The sequence below is a fragment of the Aptenodytes patagonicus genome, chromosome W (genome assembly GCF_965638725.1).
Source record: "Aptenodytes patagonicus chromosome W, bAptPat1.pri.cur, whole genome shotgun sequence".
Lineage (NCBI taxonomy): Eukaryota > Metazoa > Chordata > Aves > Sphenisciformes > Spheniscidae > Aptenodytes > Aptenodytes patagonicus.
Window position 1 is genome coordinate 33846508 of NC_134981.1, and position 9588 is coordinate 33856095.

The 9588-nt window shown below is 40.9% G+C and overlaps 1 non-coding gene across 1 annotated transcript; it reads right to left on the bottom strand.

Moving 5' to 3' along the window:
* Positions 1-451: 451 nt before the first annotated feature.
* LOC143172297 (U1 spliceosomal RNA) lies at positions 452-615 on the bottom strand. Its single transcript, XR_012997320.1, has one exon. It is a non-coding gene; the product is annotated as a U1 spliceosomal RNA (small nuclear RNA).
* Positions 616-9588: the final 8973 nt, after the last annotated feature.

Here is a 9588-nt window from a genome sequence, read left to right on the forward strand (position 1 = left end):
CGCATTGTGGCAAGATATTGCTGCCCGGGTGGAGAACCTGGTTGTAAAAGTCCATCACGTAGATGCTCACGTACCCAAGAGTCGGGCCACTGAAGAACATCAAAATAACCAGCAGGTGGATCAGGCTGCTAAGATTGAAGTGGCTCAGGTGGATCTGGACTGGCAACATAAGGGTGAGTTATTTATAGCTCAGTGGGCCCATGACACCTCAGGTCACCAAGGAAGAGATGCAACATACAGATGGGCTCGTGATCGAGGGGTGGACTTGACCATGGACACTATTGCACAGATTATCCATGAATGCGAAACATGCGCTGCAATCAAGCAAGCCAAGCGGTTAAAGCCTCTGTGGTATGGAGGACGATGGCTGAAATATAAATATGGGGAGGCCTGGCAGATCGATTATATCACACTCCCACAAACCCGCCAAGGCAAGCGCCACGTGCAAAAACAGGGGAGAGCGCGAACGCAGTCCCCCACTACCACAAGTTATGCAGTCGAGTTTCCCGCATTTGGGGAAATCGCAGGGGTCAGCACACCCGGAGTGCAGGGAATAAGCCTCGCCCTGGGAAAACCACCTGCCTGATCATGGTGTCTCCTGTGCCACGTAAGTGAGCGGCTGCATGGTGCTTAGTTGCCGACTGAGATTAAACCACGACAACATCATATTTTGTTAAACTCCCCAAGTTATTGAACTAAAAATAGCATCTGTCCTTCTTAGTTAGAGAGCAGCGATTAAACAAACAAGTGCAAAACTTTTTATCTTCAAAACTGCAGTTGGACTTCAAAAGAATTATATTAATGTATTTTACACTCCATCTTTGGCAAGAAACCATGTAGTTGGTAAGAGATTTGTGTGTATTTTTATTGTAGAGCAGTGCGTGAGGAATGCTGGGCTGCCCTGCCTATTCTGAAAGTTTTGCATCAGGCATTTCAAGCTTCTGAATTTCTTTTTTCCATGGAGTCTCAGAAAGAAACTTTGCAGAGATAGTGCACAAAGTTAATTCCCTGGTATTCTTTTGCAGTCTATTTGTTTCATCCTCCCAAAAGACCTCAACAGAAGAGTATCCATTCATGTGCAAAGCTGAGAATCTGGGGCAAAACAAGAGCAAAGGTTAGCCCTGCACCCTCTCCCAAGATTCAGAAAGAATCCCAGTTCTGTTTCTCACCTCTGAAAGTCAGACATTGTATCTAGGGACAGAGAAAGAGAATGGCCCAGGAACAGTTATTCAAAACTGAGAAATAAAAATGCTCTGTGTGTAGACTTTAAATAGAAATGACAGGCTATACCCACAGGTGATGCATAAAATTAACAATACTTTAAAAGAGGTATGAGTCTAGGCTAGGGAAATAAGCAGTCTTGCAGGGGTAGAAGTAGCTGTAAATGACCTCATTTTTATAATTACTAAAATGTACTTGGGCTTGATCTAAAATTTGTATCAGCTGAACTAAAGGTGTGATTTTGCACAAATTTAGTTAAACTATTTGATTTATGCAGATCCTTGAATTATAAAGTAATTAATGTTTAATTACACCTAGATCCTTTGTAGTCCCATTTGATCTCTTGGCAAATACCAACCATATCTGGTAAAACACAAACCTAAACTTTCAACTTCTGCACCACTCAGGATGATCTTTAACTGGCTTAGGAAATGGGAAAACCTTCCTCTTTAAGTCCTTGTTTTAAAGACAGCAGGAAAAATTCACCGTAGATACACATTTGCAGGTGGGATACCTGTCTGTGTTTGTACTCCTTATGTGTGTACCTGATTGCCCTTGTAAATACACTGTTAAATCATGATAGCTGTAGGTACTTACCATTAGCTGAACTTTATACAGACTGGCAGTACTGGAAGAGTTGTGTAATGTTTATAATTAAATCTATGCAGAAAACTGTTCGTGTAATAATTTATATAAGAGCTTACTCTATTTATTGCCAGATAACCTAATCTGTGGATGAAATTGTGTAGATTTATAGATGGCTGGAATTGTGGATGCAATGAGCTAAAAATAAATGTCCAGCATTTTCTTCAAGCATGTAGATTTCTTTAGCTGTTATTCCATTTGTTTTGAGTACTTTTATTTTGTCTGACAAATCTCTTGGTATACTATTAATTACAAAGTTTACAAAAATAATACATAGAAGTTATTGCCACTAATTGAGTTTCAGGCATGGTGGGAATACAGAGAATGATTAAAAAAAAAAAAAAAGAAAGAAAAGAAAAACGGAAGTTAGGAGAAATTAGTGTTTCAGGAGCTCAGAAGTTTGCTGCTAGGATCAGCTTGAATCCTTATCAGAATTTTCAGAGATGACCACGTGGAGGATGAGGCCTCTTTTGATCTTGGCTCATCATGTAAGTACAAACACAAGAACAAGTTGCTTTTCCCTCCTCCTTTACCCTCAAACATCTGTGAACAGCCACACACCATCATCTTCATATCTCTGGATAGTTTTATGGTTATTTCATGTTAGAATGCAAAACTGATAGCATATACTGTACAAGCCTGCTGAACCATAATATTAAGCTTCCTGAAAGTTTTTGATAAAAATTGAATCTTATGCTTTTTCAGTATAACTTGCCTATTGATGCAAATAATCACTTAATGGCTATAGCAGGAACAGAAGTATGCTAAATCCAGTCCATATTTCAGTTCACAGATTGTGCCCAGAATATAAGCCTGTAACTAAGAAATGTAATCTTTTGACTCCTTAGAAACAAAAAGTTGTTTGTGATTTTAATGCACAGCTGATTTTTCAGCAAAATGTGAAAAAGACATTTTTGATGCTGGGAAACTTATGTTGTGATCTCTGATCTTTTATTGGAAGTCCTTTATTTTAGTTTTATTTTTAGAATATAACAGTATCCTTTTACCAAATAATAACCGAAGATAAGTGCAAGACTGAACATATTTCAAGAATATTTAGTGGAATATCAGAAGATTCATAGGATTAAGTCCTATCAAAGGGTTATATAAATTTCAACCATCATAGTATTTGCTCTTGCTCCCAGGCTTTGTATAAGTGGCAGAGGGCTCTGAGAGGTTCATTTGACAAATAGCTGTGGTCATTACTAGGAGAACAGAAACTGTTCTTTTTTGGGACTTCTTTTTATTCCTTTTCTTTCATGGGAGATCACTGCTCTCACAGCAGAGTGCAAAATGCAATATATGGATACTCCTGAGCTGCCTCAGTGTGAAATCCAACAGTGTAGTGGACTCTAGTGGATGCCTGTGAATGCCAGTGGACTCCAGTGGAAACTAGTGGGAAGTGCTTTTAAGTTAAGCCACTTAAAATTTGTATTGAAGAAGCTGAAGAGTGCTCTTAACATAAAAACAGCTGCTGGGTCATACCAAAAGATTCATCTGGCCCTGGATCTTGTCTCCAAGAGTGGCTACAAGGGGATAACTAGGGATAACTGGGCAAAGAACAGGGCAAGCATATATGGCAGTTCCCCTTTCTACTCTCCAGTGTCTAACCAGTTCCAGGTTAGGGACATATATGAAGGTCAGAGCCCTTATTGCCACACAAACCATCTTCACACAAAACCAGTCATTCCTAAATAATCTGTAAAAGGGAAATGCTGGACTTTTTAAGGGGGCCTTAAAAAAAACCTCAAGCAGAACACTGTCTTCCCTAAACAAGGAGCTGTTAGTGCTGTGATAATCCTGTAAGAAAATGAATGAAGTTACTTGTGAGATAAGAGGAAAGAAATGTATTTACTAACCACATTCACATAATACCTTTACTGCATTTACAATAAGTCTTTGCATTTTTGGGGGATACCCAAAAGTTACAAGGGTGTAGCCATATGTTTGGGTTAATACCTATCCTAGACTGTAGTCTTCACTGTACTAGCCTGATTGCCTTGTATAAACAATGCATGCCTTACAATGACTATGCCCTTGAAGAAGAACTAGAAAACTGATAAAAGGGGAACATCCTGCCCTAGAAGGCGTCGGAGGCTAGACGATTGCCAAAGAAACAAGAAGTCAGCAAGAAACTGCGGTAACTAGGGGAAAGGTAAAGGCGGCAGGGGGAGATCGTGACCACCGACTCAGTTCAAGACTGGAAAGACTTGCCCCCCCGACACCTGCAAGGAACACGCGTGCTAATTTACATGGCAAGCGAGGCTAATTTGAACACAACTAATCAATGAGCATGAACTTAGGCGGGCTTTTTGCTAATCATGTAACAATATAAATACGCTGTAGTTCTTTTGTGTGGTGTGCTAGCTTTGTGGAATTACCACCTAGCACCCATCTTTGCACAAACATGAGCTAAATAAATATCTTGGCTCTGTGTGCAAGATTGGCTTATTGCACACCAGGTACCGGACCCCACTTGTGGGACAACAAGGGGAGAGGTGAGCATTAGAAAGAATGCCAGAAAACCATCTAAATTAGACAAAGTTGTAATCTGTGTCCAAAGCAGTATGTACTGTATGCTCTGGAGTCTTTAATAAGTCTTTTCCAGCTATACAGTCCAGGAATATGGAAAGGAAAGTCCAATTCTTTCCATTAAAAATAAATCTGTGCTCATTTCACGATCCAATTTTACAATCTCTGACATTAATGTATGTGTTCATGCTTTTGTATAAAGCATACCAAGAAATGGGGACTCACCACATATTTCAGCAGATGCTAAATAAGCAGTCTGTGATGCTCATCAGTATGAGTACCGTAATTCTCCTTCAATTCAGAAACTAAACAAGTCACTTAGGTTCTTAGACGGAGGTGCCTAATTCTGCACTGGGAGTGTCATTCCTAGAGCTGAGCGCCAGACTGCAGAATGCTGCAGTGCTCTGCATGGTAATAGCCAAGTTTTCTTGTGAGTTAATTCCAGATTTTTCATTCTAAAATCAAAATAACTGAATTCTTATGTATTTGCTAAGATTTTATATAGCTTATATATGTTTCTGTGTACACTAATTTTTGAGGAATACCATTTGCCAAATTTTTCCATAGAGATTTTCCACACATTGTACAATTTGTCTCAACTTTGTTCTCCATAACTCTTACAGATTGTTCAGATCTTATGAACAACTTTCTCTGGAAATAGGAAAATAACAAAACAAGAATACTTAGAAAAACTATAATAAATATAGCTGGAAAATGCTCCCTTTAAACAAACTGTTATGCCTACTGAGCTAATCTTCTTTCTGGTATCTCTCTCTTGACTTGGAAAGTTGGACCTAGACAAAGTGGGGAAAAAAATACTCTGTTTTTTAAATAAAACAACTCCCTCATCTGAGTTATCTCTTGTTTTCTGCTTAGTACTATTCCTGTTCTTGTGTGGAACTGTATTATTTTTTCTATACTTTCTACTTTAATCTTAATGAGGATAGGATCAGCTCCATCTATTTGCCTGGAAAATTTGAGGCCAGTATCCATTCTGCTATAGGGATTCCCTAATCAGCTTGAGTGGTGTAAGATTCTTCGTTTCAGGTTTACTAGAGAGAGATTTAATCTTACCCCTCCCACTGTCCACCCCTTCCATGTTTTGAGCAAGCTCAGAGTGTTACTCTCACCACATCCATATTCTCTGATCTTCTCTCTGCCCTGCCTCATCTGTGTTCCACCAGGGAGGAAACTGGCCAGGACATGCTGGAGGATGCCAAGCTTACATGACCTGAGTTTTCCAGTTTTATTTCCAAAACTTATACTAAAATAATCAGGTTGGCCAGGTTCACAGGGTCTTGCAGAAACAAGGAGGCTCCGGTGACTATAAGACCCATATCAGCATAACATACACAGCTGATCACAGGGAGCATCCTAGAAAAGGATGGTCTATCATCCTGCCTTGGGTAAGGCTCTTCGTATTTAAATGAAGACATTCTTGGCGATATCTCTATTGCTGGGCAGAAGTAGCCTCAAGGCCATACTTGAAGCCAAATGCATCACTGTGAATTTTGTTTTAGAGGGCCATCAAGGACAGCTCAACTCAAAAGGGGTGCATTTTTCCAATTGAAAGTACACTTTGATATGCATTCTCTCTCTGAAATACAATGTGCCAGGCACAATAGCTTCTACTTCTTTCATTAGCCCTTGAGATGATGGCAAGTGGTTGGTATTAGGCTGAACACATGGCCCAGGGTAATTTCTAGAGATGTTTTTAGATCTCTTCCTGCAAGGGAAGATGAGATTTGTAAGCTATCTGAATTCAGGCTATTTACAAGGAAATGTCAGTGAAAAAGACTGGATCTCTATAGCACCATTACCTTCAAGCACCCCTAGAATCTTTTAGTTCAGGGAACTAAAAATGAAGCCCTTATGCACATCAAGAGCTTTTCTCTCTATAAGCACAGATAAAGCACAGAACCTATAGCACACATAAATGCAAGGTTATAATGTATTTTTTTTTTCACTACATGGTCAACCAAAGTATTTTAGCAAGTGTATTTTTGTCATTTATAACATCATTTTATATTTAATTTTAAAAAGTTATTATTCTCTCCCCAAACACTGCTGGGATATTTCTAAATATGATAGGTTATTATCCTCAAGTCTTCACTGACCAGATCAAGATATATCTTGGGGAAAAAAAAAACCAAACCCTACACTTTCAAGCATGTCTATCCAAATGTATAGGTAACAAGAATCTCATCTTATAGCAATGCACTGCTCACCAAAGACTTGTAGATATCTTTTATATATTTATTTCAGTTAATAGCAAGATTCCTGGAATCAATCCCAAATACCTCTGAATATATCTAGCAATGTTAAATTGAAGTTTAATATAAATATTTATTTAAACGAAAAAGTGTCTTTGCCAATCCTATCAGTTGTTGACTGACGTACTAAAGGATTCAAAAGCCTAAAGTAAAGTCAAGAGTGCTTAATGCTTTAGGTAACTACTTCCATGGTCAGCAGACTAACAAACTGGTTAAGACATGGAGTAATATACTCTGTGCTCAATAAATGTGTGATCCTGTCCAGAGCTTCTGAGACACAGTTGCCCAAATGGGTTATACATATTATCAGAATTCACAGTAGAATTTCTATCTCTGCTACAAAGACTTCTACTTGCAGCAAAGAAAAATTTATGCTAAGAATCTGCATACTACTTTCCATGCAAGTTTCTTTTCTAAAAAGTTGCAGATCATCAAAAACATATACAGATATTATTTGGACTGATGAAACAAAAATAAAAGTCATCAAATAAGCTCACTATTTTTATTTGAATGAGGTTCACTCTGAAAAATGATTTTATGTAATAAAGCAAAACAGGTAAGTCAAACTGTATTGAGAATTCTGTCAGAAATTCTAATCACAGATGGTCAGGAATTTTTTAACTGGAGCCAAAGCTTTTCCTGGTAATATACCAGTTTTGACAAAATTACTATTGGAAACATTTTCTCAGCTCCAGCAGCGGGTGTAGGCAAGAAAATGTAGTTGTCTAGGATGGGGAATAAATAACTTGTTGGTCTGAGCAAGCAGCTGGGTATTGCAGAGCCCATATATCTTTGCTTTGCTTGATTTAGAGCAGGGAGTTGAACCCATGTGAGGGCCCTAACCAGACAGTGATAAGCTGTCTTTCTTTTTAGCTTCATGAGTTATATTAATCAGTTATACAAAGTGGAACAGCTCCAGCCACGGAGAGGCCAGTCTTCCACACCAGAATAGTGCCCAGCCTAGCCATCAGACAGCAACATAAGCATTCCCGAGTCTGATTCAGGCAGGATCTGATTTGAAGGCAGGTCTTCCAAATCCCATGAAGATACCATGAGCATGAGGCAATTGACTATGTGTCTGTCTGTTCAAAAGGTTATTTTTGGTCCTGATGCAGAATGGGGAAAAAAACCTCTCTCTTCACAATCTGTCCTTTCAAAAGGATAGACTCTCCCTGTTCTCCATACCACTACATTTGCAGAAAAGGTTGAGCAGAACCTGTCACAATGTCTATCCGTGGAGACAGATGATGCGGCTAAGGTACACCTGGCTGCATCTGCTGCAGAGCTTGCTCGGTGACTGTGGTTTATTCATGTGGTTTATTCATCTTATAAATTAATTTGCTGCAGAAGCAGGAACTTTGGAATAGTAATAAAAAATACTCATCCATGCTCAACATTACAAATACTTGTTTTAATTAAGTAGACATACCCAGAAATACACACCAAATCAGCAATTACCCATGCGCGTATATGATGAAGAAGAGTAAACGAGGAACTCGCTCCCTGTGTGTCACATGGCAGTGAGCAGCGCTGCACCGCCCAGGGCACTCTCCCGCGCTCCTTCCCCGCTCGCCGACGCAGGATGGCGCTCTCGGTATGAGCAATTAAAACGGGGATGGGGGGGCAGGTTGACAACGTATTTTGAGAATAAAGTGTTTCTCTCTCTGAATGCCTGTATTCCTAAGGAGCATTGGTTTTACAGCTCCGGTTTTCAATACGCTGATATATTCTGCTACTCTCCGAACCACTGTAACATTCATTTGCCCAGACTGTAAAAGGATCTCACAAATAAGTGTTTATTGTATTTAGTGGGAAGTTTCAGTATGACTGATGACAAATGTGACTACCTTTTTAAGGGGTTGTGCTTATTTTGTCATAACTACTGTCAAAAGAAATTTCACATACTTATATGTAGAAATCTAATTCCACTATAGCAGTGCTTCATATTAAAAAATGTGTGCAGCGTTTATTTGAAATGGTGAATGCCAGCCACAGGTCTGACTTCTCCATCTCACATGGCATGCAGCCAGCCCTAAGTGACCATTACTATGAGGACTATTGACTCTGCAGGCTGATCCTGTTCTTTCAATCCTCGGAGAAGTCCCAGAGTAGCTGTACTCTTTGACCTTTCACTGTGAATCATTTCACAGTTCAGCCAACTATTATATATTCTCCAGAAGAATTACACCTACTACCTCCAGCTCAGGAGGAAAACGTGCACACGCACACACCACTTGGGAAATACTGTTAGCAGAAGCTTGAAACCTTAGAACCTAGATTCAGGAAGGATTTTTTTTTAATCTTTTTTTGGCTATCGGAAATTAACTTGGTGGTTACGAGAGCAAGTCTCAGATTCCACCCTCTCCCTCCCCCAGCAGCTTCTATCCCCACACCACCGTTAGCTTCACTGAACACAAACGATCCCGCAGATCGCCGAGGTACCCTGTACCATTTGCACCTTTCTCCTGCTTCCGACGCGTACGCCAGATTGGGCTGGCGATCCCGCTACACGACGACCGCATCCGGATCGCCCGCTTCCCCCCCCCCCGCCCCGTGCCACCAGGTTCCTCGCTGCAAATTAAAGTGAAAGCGCTACGTGTGGCACCGCGCGGTGTGCGCTGGCAGGGTCGGGCCCACGCGGGACCCCCGGCCAGTCGGCCGGGCCCCGGCCCCGCTGCGCTGCAGCCCCGGTGCGGCCGCGCTGCGGTGGTTACTCAGCTGCCGCTCGCTGCGCGGGCTTCAAAAACCGCCTCCCCAGCGCCGGCCGCTCGCCTCCCCTCAGCTGGAAATGATGGGGTTTTATTATTTTTCTTTTAATAAAGCTCGTTATGGAGCGCGAGCCGGGCCGCCAGCGGGGAGGGGGCCGCCCCGGCCCACCGCCCATCAGCAGCGCCTGCCCAGCGCCAACTGACCGCAC